We start from the raw sequence: 23,579 nt of genomic DNA on the forward strand, positions 1-23,579 counted from the left end.
TTCACCAGCTATTTGGGATCAGAATTGCCCATTCCTAAGCTTTCGAACACAGAAACGCTGTCTGAATTTGTTTATTCCTAAATTTTTCTCTTTCTTCATTTCTCTCTGACATTTTGCCAATATCTTCTAATACTTTTATAATATTTGTAATTACCAGAACTCCCAATAGTTCATATCTTGGAATAGAGTTGGGTGAAACCAGCTGTATTGGGGGTTTGGTGAACATCTTGAACTATTTTTCAAATTGTGTTTGGGGTTCAAGGAAAACCAAAACATATTTTCATATTTTACCAAGAACTTTCTTTCCTCCTCAATTTTAAAATGATGTCTATTTTAAGGGAAATTTAATCCATATGTTGCTAAATTCCTTACACTTACCTCATCAAAATTTGGTTCTGTAAGAGCTATTTGATGTGCAAAAAGCCTTGGGAGTTATTTTATGAGATTTTTTTTTAAGAGGAATTTTTTTCTGAGAAACAGGAAGTCAAATTTTCTAGGGGAGGACTGACTCAAGTGCACCTTTTGCCAACTGTAAATTGCCTAATCAGCAAAAAGACCTGAATTTCACACAACATTATGACATCTAAATTTATATGAATCCTGGTGATGTAAACATTAATATTTTTTTCTTTGCTTTCGCACGTCATCTTAACTATCTTAACTATTCTTGCAAGGTACTAATTTCTATAATAATATTGTCACACTTTTTAAACTGAAAAAATCATTCCATCTTAATGTAAATTTGAGATTCCCAATAATATTCAAAATTTCTATATTTCTCATTTATTCTAAGATTTGCTTATATTACCATTGAAGCTCATAGGATCCACCCCTCTTAAAAAACAAAAAACACAAGTTATCAAAAATGTAATAACTATTCTTTCTATTACTCATATACCTCTATTAAGGCACTATTTTTTAGACAGCTCTCAGTGAATCACTTACATCAGAATTACCTATAGTATTTTGTTAAAAGTGAAGAGTCAAAGACTTCTTTCCAGACCTATGGAGGCAAAATCTCTGCTTTCAGAGATCAACAAAAACATGCTAGGCCAAGGTTGACAATATATCATCAAATGAAATAATGCATCTGAAAACCATAAGATGCTATAAAAATTCATTCCTTTAACTAACATTTATTGAATACCTACTATATGCAAGGAAATAGAGGAAACAAATGTTTCTGAGTGCTTACTATAAGCCAAGCATTACACAAATACGTTACTTCATTAAACTTCCCAAACCATTGTAGGGTAGATATTCTTTTTTTGATTTTACAAATGGGGAAAGCGTGTGGCCAAGAGAATTACCAGCCTACTCAGTATCTAGCCTCTCTTTCTTCTTGATGAACAGAGTACAGATTTTCTCTGCAGTGGTGATGTACCCCCTACAATGGCAATATTTTCTAGCCTTCCTCATTGGTTAGCATGGCCCTGTTACACAGTGCTGGCCAATTTGATGATGGCTGCAAGGAGACCCTGGGTGTGGCTTCTAGGAAAGCTGGTTAAGAGAAGGCATTTCTCTTTAGTCTTAGCCTTTTTCACTTACCTGTCCTCTTCTTGCTTGAATTTAGAAGTAGAGTAGCCATCTTGTGATTGCACGGCAACCAACATGAGGATGGAATCCATACTTTAAGGGTGGCTTTTTTCAAGTGAGAAGAATAAAATGCCTTATTTGTTAAAGATAAAGCCCAACACAGTCCTAACTGATACACTGAGTTTAAGTAGTTTTTCCTTGGTGACCCACAACTTAGTCATGGAGGTAGAAAGTAAACTTCTTTCCATTTATCCAAAGCCTATGCTCTTTCACTTAAGATTTTTTTTTGTATGCCACCATTTTCCAAGGGTCAGTGTGCAAGGCCTTTAGTTAGATCATAAGAAGGGTTGTAAATACAAATGAGACAGGGCAAGGAGCTCTGCCAAAAATGTACAGATAGGCAGGCAAAATGAGGCATGTCTACAATAACCTGCAATACTAAATGAAAGAAGAGATGCTGGAAGGGAAGAGAGAGACCAGTTAAGTGTGATTGTATTATTATTGTCCTTAATAGTCATTTTAAAGACTATGATCAGCTGTTGTAGTCATAGTGATAAGATTTCCATTTAGTACACTGTCACATCAGGGCTTCCTCTCTAGAGGTCTGAAGGGGACAGAGTAAACCACAAGAAGAAGAATTGTTCTCTTCCTCAACCCAGCCTATTCCTTTCAGATACAAATTTAACCCAACACCACCTGACATCATGCACTTTGTCTGCTTTTAGATGCAGGACTAAAAGCCCCAGGAGTTCTAGAAAAGATGGAGAAGGTACCAGCAAAAATGCTTTAGAAGAAAGAGGTAGAAAGCCCCTTGTTTCTTCTCCTTTATGACAGTTCTCTTGAAGATGTGGACAGGAAACACGCCACAGCATACTCTCTGTGCCCAGGTTCTGCTTCACACACTCGGTCTGAGGTCTGCCTGGGTGTGGCCTCCTCCAGGGGTCTGACTACAATACCATGCACCTGCTCATTGGAAACAGCCTTCACTGAGACCTCACCACTTCTCCAACTCCAAAAGTGATGTGATAACTGTTTGGTTTTTGTTTTGAGGTGGGATGAGGAAAGGAGAGTCATGGACAGCTTGGGATGAAGGGTGATAAAGACACAGAGAAAGGAATACTTTGGGCCCCTGGAAAAATTTCAAAGTGAAGTGTATCCATGCTGTCCTCTCACTCATTCTCCTGTACGCCCTGACTCTTTCCCATCACTCAACAGCCCTTGCCTGCCACCCAGAGAAGACTAGTGTCTTTCTACTCCCAAGAACACTGCAATGTGTCCTTCTCCTCAACTCCCCAAGGCACAAAACTTGGGAAGGTACCTTTCCTCAACTTTCCAATGCACCAGCATTAATCCTTAATCCTTCTCTTTCATCACAAGCCTCTTCCTTTTACAGCAGCTTGGCAAGTGTTCAGAAAGCAAAATGATTACCCTAATTTGCACCAAAGTAAGAACAATCAATTCCACCATAACCTTCCAAGAGGTTTTCCTGGTTTGAAAAATATAATTTTTAATGTATAAGATTCAAAATATTGTTGGAGGAAGTTTCTTTCTAAGCAGTAAAATTGCCTATTATTAAATATTTATTTAGCCAATTCTATTTTTAGTTGAGGGTTAGATGAAATATGGGAAAGGAAAATGCACAGTACCAGGCACAAAGCAAGTGCTCAAGAAATGGTTACTGGTTTGTCTATTTATTCAAACTCTCACCATTGATGTCTAATGGCTTGGCAGTATAATAATGATGCATCTCTTTAACTATGAGTCAGATTAAATTTATTTAAGCATTTTATCCTATTTAAAATCTGTATTGTCTACCATATCCAAAATACTATACTAGGTTCTGAGGGAAAGAGATTGATAGAAAGATGAAAAAGACACGGCACCCAAACTTAAAAGACCTTATGACACAGTAGGGAAGGCAAACCCATGTGTAAATGAGACCAAAGATCAGGACTGGTGTGGGGGTGAGGACAAGAGTACTGACATTGTGCTGAATTTGGAATGTGCCAGACTCCCAATTCCCAACTAGAACATTGGTGACAAATGTTATTTCAGAATAGTAGATTGACGGTCAATCTGGGATCTATAGATTACAGCATGTTCACATTTTACCATTTTTTCAGATAACAATACTGCTTGTCACAATTTTTTAAAACTCAAGGAAATAGATTGCTCTTCCCACTCCCTCTCTTCCATTATGGAGTCATCATCTATGACTGATGGAGGAAGACTGCGGTTAAGCACAAAAACCTAAGTGGCAGATCCATGCCCAGGCCAAGGAAGAAGAAACAACTCAGGCTACAAAACTAAGGAAAGAGTATTCGCTGCAATGATTTGATCTGAAGGACAAAACTATAGGATGGTTAATATACAAAGGATAAGCCAAAATGATATTAGAGGAGGGGCTGGCCCCGTGGCCGAGTGGTTAAGTTCGCGCGCTCCGCTGCAGGCGGCCCAGTGTTTCGTTGGTTCGAATCCTGGGCGCGGACATGGCACTGCTCATCAAACCACACTGAGGCAGCGTCCCACATACCACAACTAGAAGAACCCACAACGAAGAATATACAACTATGTACTGGGGGCTTTGGGGAGAAAAAGGAGAAAATAAAATCTTAAAAAAAAAAAAAATGATATTAGAGGAGAAGCCAAAACCAATCAAAGCTAATGTTTACTCGCTCTGTCTATGTGCCAGGGACTATGCTAACTGCTTTACCTGCATCAACAAATTTACTTCTCAGCAATCCTTAGCCATAAGAACTATGATTTTCCCTTTAATGAGGAAATGGAAGCTACTAAGAGTTAAATAGCTTTCCCTAGGGAACATAGAGATTAGGTGGCTGGACCGAGATGCTAACTCAGCCTTTTCTGACACCAAAATCCAGTCTCTTAACCACCTCCTATATTGTCATTAGGTTTTGTGATGGGGGCAAAGAAATATGAAAATCATGGCGATGAGTTTCATTTTGCTTTGCTTTTTTCTAAAGATTTTGTCATTGTTTTCTTTTTTCTCCACTCCATAATTCATAACCTGGCCTTTGATCTTAGTCATTTACTCGATCTGAGTTACAAAGTGTGCTTTGAAGTCCAGGCTTGGACAAAGCAAGATAAGGGCAGGCTCCACCACGCTCAAAGCATTCCTGTTTTGTTTACTTTATTCCTAGGCCTTGGTCTTTTGGTCTCTTTGTTCCTGCTTCCAGGATACTTGAGTGCTTGCTTATGACAAGTCTTCCAACTCATATCAGCTATTCAGACCTATAAGCATCTATTTGGGCCCTTATGAGTTAAGAGTCACAGGTCTTGGAAAGCACTGGAACCCCAGGTAGGGAGCAGCCTAGCTGTGTGTGAGGAAATGAGTGAGTGAAAACTGTTGGATTTACTACTGAGCATCTTCTTAAATAAGCATGATATTTGTTTACCCTGAAAACAGTCAAACATAATGACTCCTTTCCAAAGGGCAGCACTCTGATCTTCTCAACAATGCAGTGACTGGGGGTATAATCGCACTTTGGTTTACAGATGAGATGACAGACTTGGAGAGTCTCCTGCACAGGTCAATGGTAAACCTGGGACTTAACTTCAGGTATTCTGACCCTGAAAAATATTCTTTCCCATAGAACACACTATAACTACCATTTAAAAATTCAATTTTGTCTGAATGAAATAGGCCATGTAACTGGCTTAGTGTTAGCAGGGCAACTTAAGTGGATCAAATCTAAGACTAAGACACCAAACCAAATCATCTAGCATATGTGTGTGTGTATTTGGCTCCTAATTGCTTGTCTATATGACAAGCAACAAATGAGAGTAGCTAGAGTCTAATAAGTTAAGGTATAATTCCCAAGTTTTTAGACGGGTATTTTAGAAACACATACCAGAAGTTACAAATTCACACGTCCCCCAACATTATCATCTATGCTCTTATGCCAATGATGCTGTGTATTACTTAGGTAACACTGGCTACTAGCTAAGGTTACAGAACAGCCACACTCCCAAAATCTCAGTGGCTTCACAAAAGAGATGTTGATTTTTCATTCATGTAAAATCCAAAATTGTTGTTCCTCATCAGCTCTCCTCTGGTTGTGAGGAGGGACTCAGGTTCCTTCCATCTCATGTTCTACCATCTTCACCAAAGTCATCACTGAACAGAAAAGAGCATGAGGAATCTTGTGTGGGAGGTCGTCATGGGCCATAAATAATAGTAGTGTACATCAGAACTCAGTCACGTGCAGGGCAGTTGGGAAAACCAGTCAAGCTGTATTCTCAGGAAGAAGAAGAAATGAATTTGGTGATCAGGTAGCGGTCTCTGCCACATACTTGCATTGTTCAAGATCTAGTTGGAATTTGCATTTTAAAATTACTTTCAAGGCAGTTTTGGATCCTGTAAGAAAAATAAGCAATATTTTATATATACATCTTTTAGAGTGTCTATGACCAAAAACTTTATTTCTAGCTTATCAACTAATGTATTTTCTGAGCTTGGCCCTCATATTAGTAAGGGTTCTCCAGAGAATCAGAACCAATAGGATCGATCTATCTGTCTGTCTTACCTATCTATCTCTCTCCTATATATGAAGAGGTATATATAAGATAAGATATATATGCATGTGTGCACATATTTATATATATAAAGAGAGAAAGATTTATTATAAGGAATTGGCTCATGCAATTAAGGAGGATGAGAAGTCCCAAGATCCACAGTTAGCAGCTGGAGACCTAGCAGAGTTGATGCTGTACTTTCAGTCCTAGTTCAAAGGCCTGAGAACTAGGAAAGCTGATGTTGTATTTCCAATCCAAGTCAAGATCCAGGAAGAGCAAATGTTTCTATTCAAGTCCAAAGAAAGAGAAAAACCCATGTCTCAGCTTGAAGGCAGTCAGGCAGAAGGAATTCTCTCTTGCTCAGCCTTTTTGTTCTATTCAGTCCTTCAACTGACTGGATGAGGCCCACCCACATTAGGGAGAGCAATCTGCTTTACTCAGCCCACCAACTCAAATGTTACTCTCATCCAGAGACACCTTCACAGACACACCCAGAAAAGTATTTGACCAAATATCTGAGCACTTTGTGGCCTAGTCGAATTAACATGCAAAATTACCTATCACAGTCCTTCCTCCTCCACTTTTTAGCTACTCATGGAGTTATTTTATCTTTGTACAAGATAAATATTTGCCAGAACTAAAGAATCCAAAGAATGTAATGCACTTGCTGAAATCAATTTCCAAAGAGATTTTTGGACTTTGGACTCTCAAGGTCTATGTTGAAGAAGATAACATTCATGTCTACATATTTATATGTTCTGCATGACTCTATGAATTCAGCTACATATGTAGAGCTTTTTGTCTTCCAGAAAGCACTAGCAATAGCTAGGACTATCAGAACATCCAAAGATTAGGTTACACTTCCTGTATGCAGATAAATCCACCCAATGCGGTATCTCTAATGTGGAGATGGGAGGAAGATACCATCAACAACCCCAGGTTAAGTCAGAAAATACTATCTAAACAAAGAGGAATTATGGAAGTGCAGTGACAGAAGTGATGATGATAGTGGTGGTGTTGAAGGTAAGGGGTTATTACTACCGAGAACACGTAGAGATCCTCATTTCAATCCCAATTATAGATTCCTCTCACCTGAGGAATCAGTCTTGTGTTTCTTTCATATTCTCACAGCATCTGGTACAGAATCCAACTCATAGCAAGTGGTCAATAAACTTCAGGTTTCAAACTTGAGCTTTTCAACAAATACCTAATCCACTGAACACCATATTCTGTATTGTGCCATTATTCTGCATAATCAAGTTGTGTGTATCAGTTTAAGCTATGCAGTTATTTTAGTGTTTCCCATCAGCAATTATGGCCTTCACAATAATTCTGGGAAGTCCTTGGAGGTACCACCCAATTTTGTGCCCAAACATCTTTTCTAGAAAAATAGAGAGGCTTGGGGAAGAAGTGTCTTTAGCTATTTTGTTTCATGAGTGTGTCTTTTTTCACTTCTGCATAATTTTCTGCCTCAGGCTAAAGGCCCATGAGAACAATACCTTATATTCTTCCCATCCCAGTTAGAGACCACTCTACACCCTGGGAGAGAGGGAGCATATTTGCATCTAGAGTTCCTAATGGTTTGTTTAATTACTTGTGATTCATGTCAAATCATACCACCTGGCATTCCTGGTCCTCTAACACTTTTTCTTTAGTAATCTCTCCTTATAAGGCACGTACCTTGCATCTCCAGATCAGAAATTCTGCCCTTTCTCATTCCTAATTTGTTGAGCCAGCATCCACAAAAGAACAATCCACGGTCCCCTCAGTGACATGGCACAAGTCAGCCTTGTAGGTTGTGGGATATGCCGAACTAGTGAGTAATGCCTGGGAACTCTTTGGCTGACTTCCTCTTGTTCAAGGACAATTTTGCGTTCTCACCAGTTCTCAGAATGTTTCTCCTTTAGGAACAACATCTGAAACTGGAATTTCTGAAACCTGCAGTACCATATCAAGCCAACCCTCTTCCCTGATAGGAAAAATGCAAGTCAACTTTGCTCTTCATTATTCTGACTGGCCCATTATGTTGTGACCTTGTGTAGGCCAGCCTTTAATTCTCTTAGAGGTCTGTGTAGATGATTTGGCATCTCAATGTAGTGCTTGGTGCTTTCATGGCAATCCAGGGTCTGGTACCTTCCATACACTCCTTGGCCATCACTTAGTGATCTCTCCTTGGATTTCTGCCTCACTTACTTTCACTACACAATTTAGAATTTAATTATATATGACTTTATATTTTTGGACTCTTGTTTTTCAGTCTAAACTCCTAATTTCCTAAAGGTATGGGCTGTATTTTATGTTTCTTCTGAATCCTTCTCAAAGCATCTAGTATCCTGTCTGAATAGCCTAACAGTCACTCACTAAATAGGTGCCATGATGATGAAATCATACTAATTGCTTTTGATGACATACCAGATCTTACACATTCAAATGAATGCTTTCCTTGGCAAGACTGCCACCTGAGGAGGTACCCATGCCAATGATGTTATCAATGGTCAAAATAGTTTTTCAGTACCTCTCTCTGTTTGAATGTGTGTCAGAATCTGTGACACTTATTTAATGTTTGATATTTAGCACCTACTATAATGCAAGACACTTTTTTCAGTGGGTACCCCAAAGATTATTAAGGTAAAATTCCTGCTCACAGACAGTTTGCATTCTTATGTAGAAGACAAGAGTGTAAACAGCAATGATACAAGGCAAAATGTGTCAAGTAGCATAAGGGAGGTGCAAAGGATTATGGGAGAACAGAAAGAAAAGAAGAGGTCATTTAGAGCTGAGCCTGCAGGGTTCTCTGAACTTCAGTGGCTGTAAATCCTTATTCTATAACTGGTTTGGTCTTAGGAGCAACTACCAGCTTTTTGGAACTAAGTGTAGGGAATAAACTAGGTGAGTATACTGCATAATGCCATCTTCTAAAATTGAAGTGGAGCAATAAACCATAGCCCTAGGTTAAGAAATGGTTTTGAAAACAGCTGTTTCTTCAAACAGAAGAAAGTGATGACCAAATGAGCCAGTCAAGTATCAAAACATGCCTACAATGTCAGTGACACTTGCCTGGCATCTAACTTTTGACCATCCATCTGTATGCCCCGTCTGTAGCTCAATTTCCTCATTTGTAAAAGTAAATAACGTAAACCAGATCAAATTTTTCAATGGAACTGTGAGAATATCCAGAGGTCATGGACTTCCCTATGAGATTTCACTTGAATAAGTATATGGCAATAAAATACTATTTGAGAATTGCTGGACTACATAACTGCTGAGTCCCCTTCCAGCTCCCACATTCTACACTCTGCACAGCAGATGAGGAGCATTGCCATTAAGTGACAGGAAATAACTAATTACCAGCTGCAGATCATCTGTTCCATGACCAAAAAGTCCTTGGGAAGCCAAGACTTCAGGCACAGCCCTGCTTCTCTGTCACTGTGTCCCCCGTCACCCTATTGTACTTCCCTCAGAGTGTTTACTTTTGAGTTGTGTGTTTTCCCCACTAGAATCTAAGATGACCCATGAAAGCAAAATTTGTCTATCTTGTTTACAGCTGTAGCTGGAGTGACTAGATCAGTGTCAGGCACACAGCAGACACTCAATACATTTTTGTGGAAAGCAAATGAGTGATATAGATAAGGATTCATGGATAACGCTTTAGAAGCAGACCTAAGGAAGATGATAAAATAGACATTTAGTAAAGATATAGTTCAGCACTTTCTATGCCTTGGCATTGTGTGAGGCACTGAGAACACAGAGCGAATGGACCTATCTTCAGTGAACTCATTATTCTATTTGGAGAAATGAAATGCAAAGCAGGAATGCATGGAACACTGTACACAGGAGAAAAATTAGACAGCATATCAAGGGAGATCCCAGAGGTGCTGGCCCGGTGGGATAGTGATTAACTTCATGAACTTCACTTTGGAAGGCTGGGATTGACAGGTTCAGATCCCAGGCACAGACCTAGCGTGACCGGTCAAGCCATGCCATGGCAGCATACCACATAAAAGAGAGGAAGACTGGCACAGATGTTAGCTCGGGGACAATCTTCCTCAAGCAAAAAGAGGAAGGTTGACAACAAATGTTAGCTCAGAGCCAATCTTACTCACCAAAAAAATAAAAAAGAATCTCAGAGATCTCATCAACAAATAGTGAATTGTTTAGCAGGAAACCATATAATGAATTAGGCATTCAGAGGAAGGGGAGGAATTCCTGTGAGCTGGAGTGACCTAGAAGATCTTCAAAGAAGAGAAAAATGTCAACTCAGAATAGAAGGACACGAATAAGTGAGCATCCCAGGCAAAGATTCCAGGGGGGAAAGAGCAAGGGACAATCTGATTGGTGAAAAGAGGAAATTAACTCTTGATAATCTACTGTATGCCAGGCTCTGGGCAATGTATTTTCAGACACTCTTCTCATTTATCTCCACCACAATCCTGAAAGGCAGATAATGTTATCTTCTATTCTATAGATGAATATACTGAGACTCAGAGATGTAGGAAAACTTGCCTAGATTCCCAAACATTAGTGGTGGAGTCGGGATTTGTACACAGATCCCTTTGGTGCCCAGTGATGCCACGTTCTTCCTACACCTCACCACTCACAGGAAGGAGTCTCTGATCTGTGGGAAGCAAAGGTGTGTGTAGGAGAATGGTAAAACAATAAGGCTGAAATCAATCTGTTGTTAGAATATGATGATATTCTAGACTATAAGGCAAGCAAAGATATTGAAAATTCTTACCCAGGGGAGTGACTCTTTGAAAGTGTTAATTTGGAACATTTAATCTGAATGGATTGAAAGTCAGAGATAGAAACATGGAGATTAGTTAAGAGCTATCGTAACATCTCTGAGTTGAAGCAAATGCAGATGAAATCAGAAGGAAAAGGAACAAAGGTGGACCTGAGTTTAAGAATGGGAGAATTATTGGCTCATCACGGGGACAGAGTCAGAAGCAACACGCAGCCTAAACACTGCTGGTCATTCCCTTTTGCCATGGCCACCTCCCTTTCATCCTATCTGTGGTCTCTTCTTCTGATTAGAGTCCCTATCCTCAACATGCACACACACACTTGTGGTCCTTTCCTTTTGCTTATCTGTACTTGTAGTTTTTTCTCCAAAATAAATACAAATTATTGTGAAATAAAAAGAAAATTTAAAAGAGAGAATTAGTTACTGGCCACGTTTTGCAAATGATAAAAAAGTGAACAGAGGCATTTGCAATACATCAAGAACAGAACATGAGGGAAAAGGTGAATTGCATATCTCAAGATAAATAAATAAAGAGTTCTGTTAGATAAAAAGAGAAGGGTACACAGAAATTTTTGAAGAGTTAGGAAACTTTAAGGAATTTTAGTGAAGAGTTATACTATCTTGACTGGGAAGTAGCTGAAGTTATGATAGACATTTACATATACATTAGAAATAATAAACGTACCTGCCTCCACATCCCTGAAACACTACAAGATTAAGAGGTATAATGCATGTGAAACTACTTTAGATTTTTTCTTTTTGAGGAAGATTAGCCCTGAGCTACCATTTGCGCCAATCCTCTTCCTTTTGCTGAGGAAGATTGGCCCTGAGCTAACATCTGCACCCATCTTCCTCTATTTTACATGTGGGATGCCTGTCACAGCATGGCTTGACGAATGGTGTGTAGGTCCGTGCCTGGGATCTGAACCGGCAAACCCCGGGCTGCCAAAGCACAGCGTGCAAACTTAACCGCTACGCCACTGCACCAGCTCCTACTTTAGATTTTTGGGGGAGAAATATTTATTGAAGCACCTTTTAAAAGAAAGGAGCATGGTCTAAGTGGAATAAAAATAAACTTGCATTTTCTTCACACCTATCATCACAACTTCCCTATATATTCTAATACAATTTTCATTCAATATAGTTTTTATTTCTGGACATTTGTCCATTAGTACTCACTCATCTGTTTATATATCAGACATAATCTTCACCATTCTGTATCATAATTAGGTGTTTTTGTACGGGTTTTCCTAGACTAATGTGAATGCCTTGGGGAAGAGGATGTGTTTATTTATTTTTGTATCCTTGGTGGCTCAAGCAAACAAGATGCTTAATAAATGAAGTTAATGAATGATATATAATGTAAATCATGCTGTGACATTTCGTTGCTTAAGAATTAATAATGCTCAATTACTCTTGGAAAGACAACTCTTTTTGATTTGATGTATATCAACCAGTAAAATATGAATATTATTGAAAAGAGGAAACAAACATTTAAATATCTAAAATGTAATTTCCACCACTGGCTTATTCTCACTGAAATTAGAACATTTCAGGATAAAGACTTTCATAGGTTCACAAAGTCCTTTCTTTTCTTTCCTATTTTACAAATCTCTTTTCTATCTGTTCATGGGTAATAAGTAAAAATTTTTAAAAGATGTTTAAATATGAAAGGAAAATTTTATGTTAAAAGTAACCATTATATTCACCAGATAATCATAATCCTTCATGTAAGTGTCCTGAAAGATAAGAATAATTCACATTTTCCCCAATGACTATATTTATATACATACTAGAGGATAAAAATATATGTATATATATAACATATAGTATATCTATATCTATGTAGTTATATAGATATGGTTTTTTTACTTGAAGCTGCTTTATCTTGATTATACATATACAATATTTAAATGAAAATTTAAATTGAAGTAAACGCAAATTTCTAGAAAAATGTTGGCTAGTGACAACATTTTCCCTTCCATTCTGAACCATTGATACATTTTGCACATGTGGCTGCAGTCTTCGTGTTTTCCCATCTACATTTAGGCCAGCTCAAGAAACAGCAACACACTGCAGTGGGAAGAGAACCAACTTTACAGTCAGATATTTCTGGACTTGAATTGCTCTGCTCCATTATTCAGAGATTGCGAGTCCTTGGACAAATCACTTCACTTTTCTTACTCATACTTTTGCTGTCTGTTAATGGGGATGATACTCTCCCATACCCGCCTCCACACCTGTCACCTATTAAGTTCTCAGTAAATATTAGTATGCATGCTCTCACATCCCCACACCTAAATCTCTTTCAAAAATATATAGAAATCTCTTTGAATCCATTACTTCATATGATGCCTTTTTTTTAAGCCTTCCTTTATGGTTTCCAATACTACACATATGTAACAAGGCATAGAACATATTACTAAGATGTAATAACCTATAACAGTGTCTGCTCATCCTCGTAGGCTGAACCTCAAGTTGGCTGCCTCCAACTGGCTATCTGTTGAAACACTTTATCCTCTTATAAGGGTGAATCCAGAGTGCACTGAGTAATGCATAATAAAATTAGTTTTGGGAGAAAGGAACCAAGTTTAAAAGAAAAAAAAAGGGACTAGATAAGCACAGTAAAATAATCTGCCATGACTTCATTGTGAAGTAATGACTTTTACCAAATAACTGCATTGTAGTTTTATCTTTCCAACCAAGATTGTGTTAATGCTCTAAAATTAAATCTCTTGTGAAAGTTATCTGGAATTTCTCAACAAGTTTTTAAAGGGGTTTTATTTTTTCATTGGAGGTCATGCCTCAAGAATTTGTAGGAATTCCGCCTGGAAAGTAATAATCAGTGGAAACTGGCAGTCAAAGCTAATTTATATTACTCTTCCAGATAAAAATTCCTTCCGTCTTAGACCTGCATTTCAAAAAAGATTATTATCACTCTGGAGAGAATACATCAGTGTAGAAAAAAGAAAGAATGACCTCAAAGATGTCTTTGCTGCCTCTGTGCAACTCCAGGTCTGCTTCTTTTTAAAACTCCTTTTCTAATCCTCTCTTTTGAAATGCTTTGAGTCTGTTCTAAGGAGGAGGATGACAGAGGTATGCCTGAGGAGAACTCTCAAAATGATGTTCCCTAATGTGCCTGCTGTGGGAGTTCATGACACATCTTGGGTGGTGGGAAAAAGGAGGACAGAAGGAGGAAATACGGGGGAGAGTTTCAGCAATTGGACTAAGAGGAGGAAGACGTTTTTTACACAGCAATATATTCTCATTCCCTTAGTGGCTAGAAGGATTGGTTGTTCCCAAGTCAGACCCTTCGCCCTTCCTTTAGCTGTGTTTGTGTTTTCATATGCGTGACACATTCATGAGGGAGCATGCTTAATGGAAAAGCCTTGGCTATTTTTAATGACAGATCTAAATTTAAACTTCAGGTCCTCCATTTACTACCTCTTCCATTTCCAAGTTACTTAGTCTTTCTGAGTCTCAGTCTCCATATCTATAAAGTGGATTTCATAGAGTTATTAGGAGTCAACTTGATGTTATATGTAAACCATTCAGCTCAGCATTTGGTTAGTACCACATAAAAGTTTGTTGGAAAAACAAATGAGTAAATAAATATTAGTTCCTTCTACTCTCTCCATCCCATTCAGAGAATTTGGGATATTAATCCAATGTGGAAAATTTGAAGTCTATTCAAGGATCCAATCAATGAAGTAGAAAAAACACTAGCACTCTCTTTGGTGACTCTGAAAATTGAAGCCACCAGATATTTTTGAATCAATACCAACTAAAATCCACAAAAGAGATATGCCAAATCATGATTTGTACGACTAGAGCCCTACCCATTTCTCACGACCAAGAGCGCACACCTAGGAGGTTGAGAATAACTTTCAAAGGCCATTTTTTATTCATAGAATTTCAGTCTGAGTTACTGCCAAAAACATACATGGTATCAAAACCAAAAGGCCTGCCTTTTCTATCATCCCAGATATGTATAATAAATGGGTCAGACCCACCAAACTTCCAGCATTCAACAGACCAAAACTGAACAGAGGAAGCATTCCATTTACTAAGAATTCAATCACTCTTATTGAAATATTTCAGCAGTTGAACTGAAATCTGCTAGCCTCATAAATACAATTTGTACGATTCCAAAAAGCATATATTTGGGACAAGGCCATTGTTAATCCTATGTGGTTTTTTCAGTGGGTAGGTAATTCTTTAACAGTAGAAACAGAAGACAGATTTGCTTCCAATTGTGAGCTCATTCCTAAGGTCACAACTGAAAGCTGAAAGAGAAACAGAGTCCAAAATAAACATCAGTTTGGACTATAAAGCATTTCTCTCGGAGGGTGCCTAGGTTTATATGAAGGAATTCCACCTCAAACAAGGAGAAATCTAACTCACTTTTCCCACTTATTAGTAGGCACGTCTAGTGTCTGCTTGTTCACATTGATCCTTTCCCCAACCTGAAATCCATTTTCCTAAGACCCTGGCTTAAGAACCACGTGAACCCAGAGTTCTACTGACTTCTTGCACTTTCGTTGCTCTAGAGGGGTAAAAAGTAGAGTTATAAACTATCTGTAGCAACAGTCACTAACATGGTTGGCCAGAAATACTCAATAAGAGAGCCAAAAAGTTTAATTTGTTGTAACCTATGATTTCTTAGTAAATATTAACTAATGTTGGAAATATGCATGGATTTACTTCCCTAGGCTGTTTGAACCTTTTAAATCATAATTTTTTAAAACAAAAAATTTAAGCAAGACCTTAAAAAGTGACTCATAAAGGAAGGGTGTTTGGTTTGCTTCCCTCACCTCCTCCAGGCTACCCGTCTTCAGAGTGATGTTTTTCTTTCATGAGCTTGTCCCCTTCACTTATGTGCCTGCTTGATGAATAATTCCCTCTGTGGTGTCTCCAAGACCCTGAGTACCCATTTGGTTAAATGCCCAAGCAAACCAACCACCAAGCACCAAGGCACTCACCTTCCTTACTGTTTGCCTCGGTCATGACTGTCAGCTAGATGCCCAACCACACCAAGATTGAAGACTACCATTTAACCAAGTGCAGACTCCAGGGCCCCTTCACAGGGTCATGACTGGGACGTGAACCAGAAACTTACATGTCCCTTAGCCCCAGAAGGCACCTTCCTGGCCAAGGCTGCAGGAGCTGAGTTGATCTGGAAACAGCTATCTGTATGGACTATATTTTTTAAAGTTATTACTTCTTTCTGATTGATTCATTTATTCATTCATGTATTTTCAGAATGCCAGATGCCACTTTTGTTGTATCCCATGAACACAAAACTACTTTAGAATTTAGAAAATTTTCACCATGTGTGTGTTAATCTATGACTTATCAGGTATTGATTTCACCACCTATACACCAACTGAAGAAATGAGGGAAAGGACCACTAAAAAAAAAAAGAGAAAAAACAATTTCAGAGGCAAAAATGTTTACATGACATAGTGCACAAAATGAATAGGTCAATGTGTCTGGAGCTTAGCATCCATTTATTGGAGAAAAAAGGGATCAGCTGGGGAATGGAAAGCTGAGGGGGTTTCGGGGAGGTGCTGAAAAGAGCCATGGCAAAGATCTTCCAAACGCCATGGATTTTGGACCCAATCCTGTAAACCAAAAGAGAACCGAAGGAAGCACGTGGTGAGATTTGTGACGTGGAACGATAGTGTTAGCTGCCATTTGGAGAATGAATAGAGTAAGCCAGTAGAGAGGTTCTGGCAGTGTGGAGGCCCTGAAACAAGGCAGTGAAGAGAAATTAAAGAGGATCTGCTCGGGAACTTAAGGGAGATAAAATCAACATGACCTGATGTGACCTGATGACATACCTCTTTTGGTATAGACTTATTTTCTGATAATGAATGTGGCCTAAAACAGAAGGTCTCAAAGCTGGGGGTTGAGAATCTCTTTTAAATACTGAATTTGTAACTGTGGCAGGGGATTTGTCTGGTATCTCTCTTCAGTAATGCATGACTTCAAAATTAAGTCCAAATCATATCAAATCAAACAAATTCACAATGATGTTCTTGTGTGGTAAGAGACGGTGGTACAAAGATGAAAATCTTTGAAAGACGAAAGATTTCATCAAAGATGAAATCTCTGCCCTTAGACATTTCATAGACTAGTTCGACAGTTCTCAATGCTTATGTGTTGTGAACAATTGTGAGGTGAGCCATAATTAATTTTTTTTTCTTTTTGGTGAGGATGACTGGCCCTGAGCTAACATCTGTGCCAGTCTTCCTCTATTTTGCATGTGGGATGCCGCCACAGCATGGCTTGATGAGTGGAGTGTAGGTCTGCACCCGGGATGGGATCTGAACCCGTGACCCCTGGGCTGCCAAAGTGACACACACAAACTTAACCAGTGTGCCAATAGGTGGCTCAAAATTAAATTTTTTAAATGACAATATAGGGCAGTATATGTAAGTGTCTAATAGCAGTGATGATAAATGTTATAATGATAGTTAACATTTTTTGAGCTGTTTCTTTGAGTCATGCATTGCATAGATTATCTCATATAATCCTTAGGAAACAAATGAAAAGGCACAATTTTCTCCACTCTTGTGAAATAAGCTACAGGGGCACAGGAAAATTAAAAAACTTCCCTGCAATCACACAGCTGTAAGTGAGAAGGCCACTGTGGAATCACAAGTTCTGTAGTGGATGCTGTGGTGTGCTGCCCAGACCTTTTTTCAGGGCCAAGGAAGGTACTTATTCCTCCAAGAGCAGGGAAGGAGTGTTGACTGCTCATGATTCTTGGTCTCTCCAGGAATCATCCTTGGGAGAAAGAAGCTGCTTCATCTAAGATTTAGCCTGGGGCCAGGGGGGCAGGGGTGACGTACAATGGCCTCAGTTGGAAAACTCTGAAAGGATCATCCCAGCTCCAGAGCTTCCAGAAGGATTGGCTGGAACCTCTGTGACAACTGCATTCTCCCGCTGCACAGTATTACTTCTTTCCCTCCCCCAAAGATATTGATCTCAGCAGCAGTCTTCAAGAAACCTCCTTGTGCTCTGGGAACCTGAACTGTGAGAAAGCTTGTGTGCTTAGCTACCAAGTTGTATAGTAGAAGAGTCATCACAAAGAATTTGAACCAGTCATGAAAGAACGGCTGATTTTGAAAGACGAACATTAGGTGCTTCAGGCACAAAGAATAATGGAAAGAAAAGAAAGTACACTTGGGGAACAAGGATTCAAAGAATCTGACGAGAGCAGGGGGTTCATGTAGTTATCAGAGGTAAGTAATGAAGGGTTGTGTGCAGGCTGCTTCTTGGATGCCAGCGTCAAGAGCTTCTTTCTTGCTCTCTTCTCAGTGAAGAGCAGAAGATCTATATGATGTAAAAAGTATTTTACAAAATTAAATAAGGCCTCTCTGGACAGGATGGAATAGAATGAGAGGGACAGACATGAGTGACATTTTGTGCTAAGAATCTACAAGAATTGTTGGCTAATTGAATAAGAGAAACCATGAAAAAGTAGGAGTCATGGAGACTTGAAAGCTTTGAGTCTGGGTGAAAAAGAGAAAAACAAGTGCCCTTCCAGAGAGACATTAGGTATCTGCCCTCCCAGGGGCATCTTTGTGGTAGAGTTAGTATGGATATAAATGGCTGAGTTCAAGATCATTGCCCTCCTATCAAATAGTTAATCAAAATTCTCCTCTTTCATGAAATATTACTTGAATAACGTTCTCCAGGAAATTCTCCATTTCAATGGTGGCCTTGAGAAGAAGACAATGAGAAAATTGTTGAGTTTCTTTGGGGATAATCTGAAGTTTGAGTATTTTTCCAAGATTTGGGAGCATATTTCAGGGCCACAGAACACACTGCTCTGTATTACGCATGTGACACATGGAGACTGAGCAAACACAGAGGACAAGACAGAGAGATTATATCTGTAATACAAGGGAAGTTTTCATCCTCTTATCCAAGGGCATCTTTTCTCTACTTTAAACCTTAGATTATTATTAACCTCAGATGCCATATTTGAAATGCAAGCTGCTTCAGTAGATACTAATCTTATTCCGGATATATTGTGTATTAACATACTCAAGCTATTAATTTCTGTATATGCACATGTCTAGTGGCTTGGTCATAATCAGTTACTAATCACTTGGTGAAATCAAGTAAGAAAGACATTACACAAAAATACTGTTTTGTGTTTTGTAATCAGCCTTCCAAAGGCGAGTTCTTTCTGGCTTCCAGCCATAGGAAACAAGATGTTTTATTTCAATGTGAATTTCCTGATTCCATATTTAAATAAAATGACAGAAAATGTGACAGATGAGGAAAACAATGACTCCAATGATGTGATTGCACTAAATTGCAGAATTAGGGGAGAAAAGAGGGTTGAGGGAAGAGAGGCTATATTTTCAACTGTGAGCCAGAGGTGTAATAATTAAAATTACAAGTTTGAATAACAGGACTGTTTTGTTCCAATCTCTTTTATATAATATCATAATCAACTCATTGTTTTGGGAAAATACCCTATACCTTTCTATTTTTGCTGTCTCTCTCACCTCTTCTGTTTTTTTCTCTCCAACTTTTGTATAGTTTGCTCAGATCAGAGGTGTCAAAACTCAGTGGAGAACAGGTGTTCTTATTTCCAGCTACTCTGCTGAGGAAGCCTCAGAATCTCTGAAAGGTGCATGTCTACTTTGAGATGTCCCACTCCAGATGTAAACCAGGAGACTCATTTTTTTATAGTCTGTGAAAGAAATGGTCAGAGGCAATGGCCCTAAGTTTCCTCAAAACCGAGTTTGTCATACAGAAATTATTTTGAGGCAGAGCTCCAAGATGGCAGAGCTCTCAAGAGGTCCCCATGCAGTAGGGGATAGTAACAAGACATTATCAACCCAGGCCTTTTGAGAGGAGTCAGAGAAGACTGGGTGTCTAGGGCACCCCATCCACCCATCTAGGGGAATAGTCTTTCTATGAGTGCCCAGGAACACTTTCCTCTCTCTCTCAACACACTAATTATAATACACACATTTTTATAATAATAACCTCCTTACGCCCCCTCCCCACACCCTCTGAGTAGATGAGGAGCAGAGGATGTACCTTATTCAGTGTTGTAGCCACAGTGTCTGCCATAGTATGCATCAGTGCTCAGTGAATATCCCAATGATGACTTCATTTTTTAAATCTAGCTGGATGCAGCTAGAAGAGAGTTTAGAGGGTATAAAAGACAGACTGTGCTGGGGAAATGAAGAGGGCCAAGGGGTATGGGTCCCAATTTCAGGCTTAGGACTATGAGAGAAGAGTGCACTGCAGGCTCACAGGGCACCAGCAAGGGAGGGTAGCTTCAGTGCCCAAAAGGTTGCTCAGACCAGCAGAGTGCTAGAGATCAGCTCTTCCTAAACCCCTTGATTGGCTCTCAGGTTGTGTGGGTAGGACTCGGCAATTCTTACTTGTTCCCAGTGGGGAATGTGACATTGCTGAGAATCTAAGATTATCAGAGGGAATTACCATGGTTGGCAGAAAAGTGTTCTGTAGTGGACGACTTTAGGGCAGACTGTCTGGGCTGGGGACCAAACTGGAGTCACACTTGAGACCTCAAGGCGTCCACACTCCCAGGAGAGATGGGAGGACACTGGACCCTGATTAGCTCAGACCTGGGGATCACAGGCAGCAGAGACAAGGCATTGCTGCAGTAGCAAAGGAGTGAGAAGCCTGTCCACGAGCCCACACCAGCCTCTGCCACACACCCCGGCACCTTCTCACAAAGAGCAAGGAGAACGAGAGAAATGTACTCGCAAGTGCCTGGGATATGTAGACTATTTCAATTATTTTATTAAACTATAACCAGTTCCTGGAAAAAACCAAGCAAACTTTTTATTTTGGCTTTACTCTCCAACCCTACTGTCAGAGGGTGGAACTTGTGATGACAATGAGAACATTTCGCAACAAAATATAGAAGCTGCATTTTCCCCGCACATGTAAATGGTGTATGAGGAAATTTGTAACCTTGCAACAGATCATTTTAATTTATAATCTAGCTATCTAAAAGAAAAAGACTCGGGTTAACTTAAAACCTAAACAGAGAGCTCAGGGGCTGGGGCGGAGCTTTTATCTTTGAGTGGAAGTAAGATGAGTTGGTGACATATAAATGAATCCTCACCAGCTCTAGTCCCACCAAGGGTCAGAGGACGTGGTGAAACCTGAATATTTGGGGAAAGGTCGGTTAATGCTTATCCCATGAAACAGAATAAGCATTGTTATTATTCTTAGAGAAAAATCATTAGGGAACTCAAAAGATGGATGTTCCCAACAGAACAAAGGACAGTAGAACGTAGAGAAGATTGAGAGCTGGTACTTATTTTCGCATCTTTGTATGCTGTTTACTTCTTGTACCTCCAAATCATCCAAGCATATACACAAAAATAAATATTTTCTTCCACATCTAATAGAATTCAGAAGACTGAAACAAAAAACATCAATACATGGATTAGAGATCATTTGGTCTTGTATCATATAAGGTACTGAGAATTTATTAAACATGCAAAGAGTATTTGAGTATTTTCCTCTTTCTTGTGTATTGGTTTTTTCTGACATCAAACACCGTTGTATTAAATAAAGTATTAAGTACAGTTATTTAGCAAGTTACTATACATCAAGTGAGATTTTAAGCACTTCATACAAGTTTACTTAGTTGATCAACAACTGTATGAAGTAGGTGCTATGAATTCCCCATATTACAAATAAGGAAGCAAAGAAAAGGATATTTAGCAACTTGATTGAGATTTTACAGCCAAGAAGAAGCAGATGTGGGATCTGACGCCAGGTTTTCTGTCACCATAGATTGTGTGCTTAATTCCTACATAATATTGCCTGTAAATAGAGTGAATCCAACAAAACTTTGTGAGTACCTACCACGTGCAAGGTGCTATGGAGGATACAAAGATGTCTCATGCAGGTGTGGTCACAGGTAAGATGTAAGCTCTAGAGGCACACATTCTAGAAGGGAAAATATACAACACGTACAGATGACACAGCACAACAGAGCCACAGACACGCCCAATTGTTTATTTAATATTTTGCAGCAGGAGAACCAAAGCACCACACTTCAGCATTCTGATGAATGCTAACAAGAAAACCGAGGCGACCTGTTGTTTGTCCTAGGCAGACACTTCTCCACCATTTGGCACTAGCAAAACAGAGCCAAGCCTCCAGGATCTTGCTGCTGACCTGCAGCTCTCACTGAGTCACAGAGTTATCTGGCCATGGAGGATTTTGGATCAGTAGGATTGGCCACAAGATGCTATTTCTCATTCAATTAAAGAAGAGTTGATGAATAGACACGTTCCTCTGAAATAAAGGAGGGTGGCCAAGTGGCTTCAGTATCAGAGTGACTCGCTTGAATTTAAACCCAAGTTTGGTCACTCAATTGTGTCATCTTGGGAATGTTTATGTAACTTTTCTGAACCGCAGTTTTTTATTTGTAAAATGGGGATGACATGAGTTATTATGGGCATTAAGGAAAACAATGGACTTGAAAGCGTTTGGCAAGACCAGGAGCTCGAGAGAAAGAAAAACAGCTCGACCAGAATGTGGGCAACAGAACTGAGGGTGATTCTTTACTTGAACCAAAGACTCTTCACTCCACAAAGTACTTCTTTCTGACCACTCCTATGGTCTACAGCCTATTGGCTTATACACATTCGATATATTATTTTCTTGAACTAGTTTTCTTAACATGTTTTCTCTGCTATTAATCTGTAAGACCCTTAAGCACAAGAACTGTGAATTCTATTTCTTTTATATTCTCTTCCCATAGAATCAATAAAATCTCTCCACAGAGCCTGCATTCTGTGATAAGAATACAAATATATGGGATTTACCGTTTACAGCACTATATATTGAGCTTTACAACTTACAGAACAATTTCACATGCATCACCTCATTTGATCTCGCCACACCTCTCGTGAGCTTTCTTGGTTCTCAGATCACTGTGATTGGGCGGTCGACAGACTAAGTAATGATCAGGTTTCAGCATTAATCATGTTCTCTGATACTTATCAAATTTTTCTTTGCCACCTTATTCTTCTCTCTAACCTTGCGCCCTCAGAAATGCATCTCAATTACACACCCTCGGGTCTTGTACCTCCAAAAGAAGGTTCAAAGAGCCAAAGAAAACCAAGAGAGAACACGTGCCAGCACAGTCTTACACTCCCTCCCTCGAAGGAAAACAGCCTAACTTTATCATCTAGATTCTTTAAGACATTAACTGACCCAATTTAAGCAAAATGGTTTCACTGAGAACCTGCCTAATGGTATTTTACAACAAATGCAATAATTTAAAAGCATAAGTTGATTTTAAAGCTTAAGTCTACTAAAATTCTCACAAATGAAAGACGAAGATTTTTTAAATCTTATCTGGCAACCAATTTCACTAGCATCTGTGTAACCTGGGACTGCAATGGAAATAATTCTGAAAGAATTTTTTGTAGATTGGTTAACTCCATCTTAAAATAGTTAAGTTATTTTCATATAGGGGAGATTGGGAGGTGTGGGGAGCAAGTCCTTGTTCTTCCTGATCTCTGTTCCTGCATCCATGAGACAGAAAGGATTATTGTGATGTTCTCAGGTAAAAAAAGGTGGGTCCAATAGCTTCTCTATAGAAATTCCAAGGTAAGAAATCCAAATCTTACTCCTCAGAGAGCAAAATGATGAACTAGCCTAGCTGAGCAAATGCTTGGTAGATGTGTTTTGCTGTTACAGCCTGTCATTCAACTGAAAAGATGATAAAGTGTGT

General features: G+C 39.1%; 1 long non-coding RNA gene across 1 annotated transcript; it reads right to left on the reverse strand.

Moving 5' to 3' along the window:
* Nucleotides 1–1,105: 1,105 nt before the first annotated feature.
* LOC138921604 (uncharacterized) lies at nt 1,106–20,432 on the reverse strand. Its single transcript, XR_011434300.1, has 4 exons — nt 20,294–20,432; nt 19,886–19,984; nt 19,345–19,532; nt 1,106–5,914 (listed from the first exon to the last, which is right to left on the reverse strand). It is a non-coding gene; the product is annotated as an uncharacterized lncRNA (long non-coding RNA).
* Nucleotides 20,433–23,579: the final 3,147 nt, after the last annotated feature.

Source organism: Equus caballus, chromosome 30 (genome assembly GCF_041296265.1).
Source record: "Equus caballus isolate H_3958 breed thoroughbred chromosome 30, TB-T2T, whole genome shotgun sequence".
NCBI classification, from domain to species: Eukaryota; Metazoa; Chordata; class Mammalia; order Perissodactyla; family Equidae; genus Equus; species Equus caballus.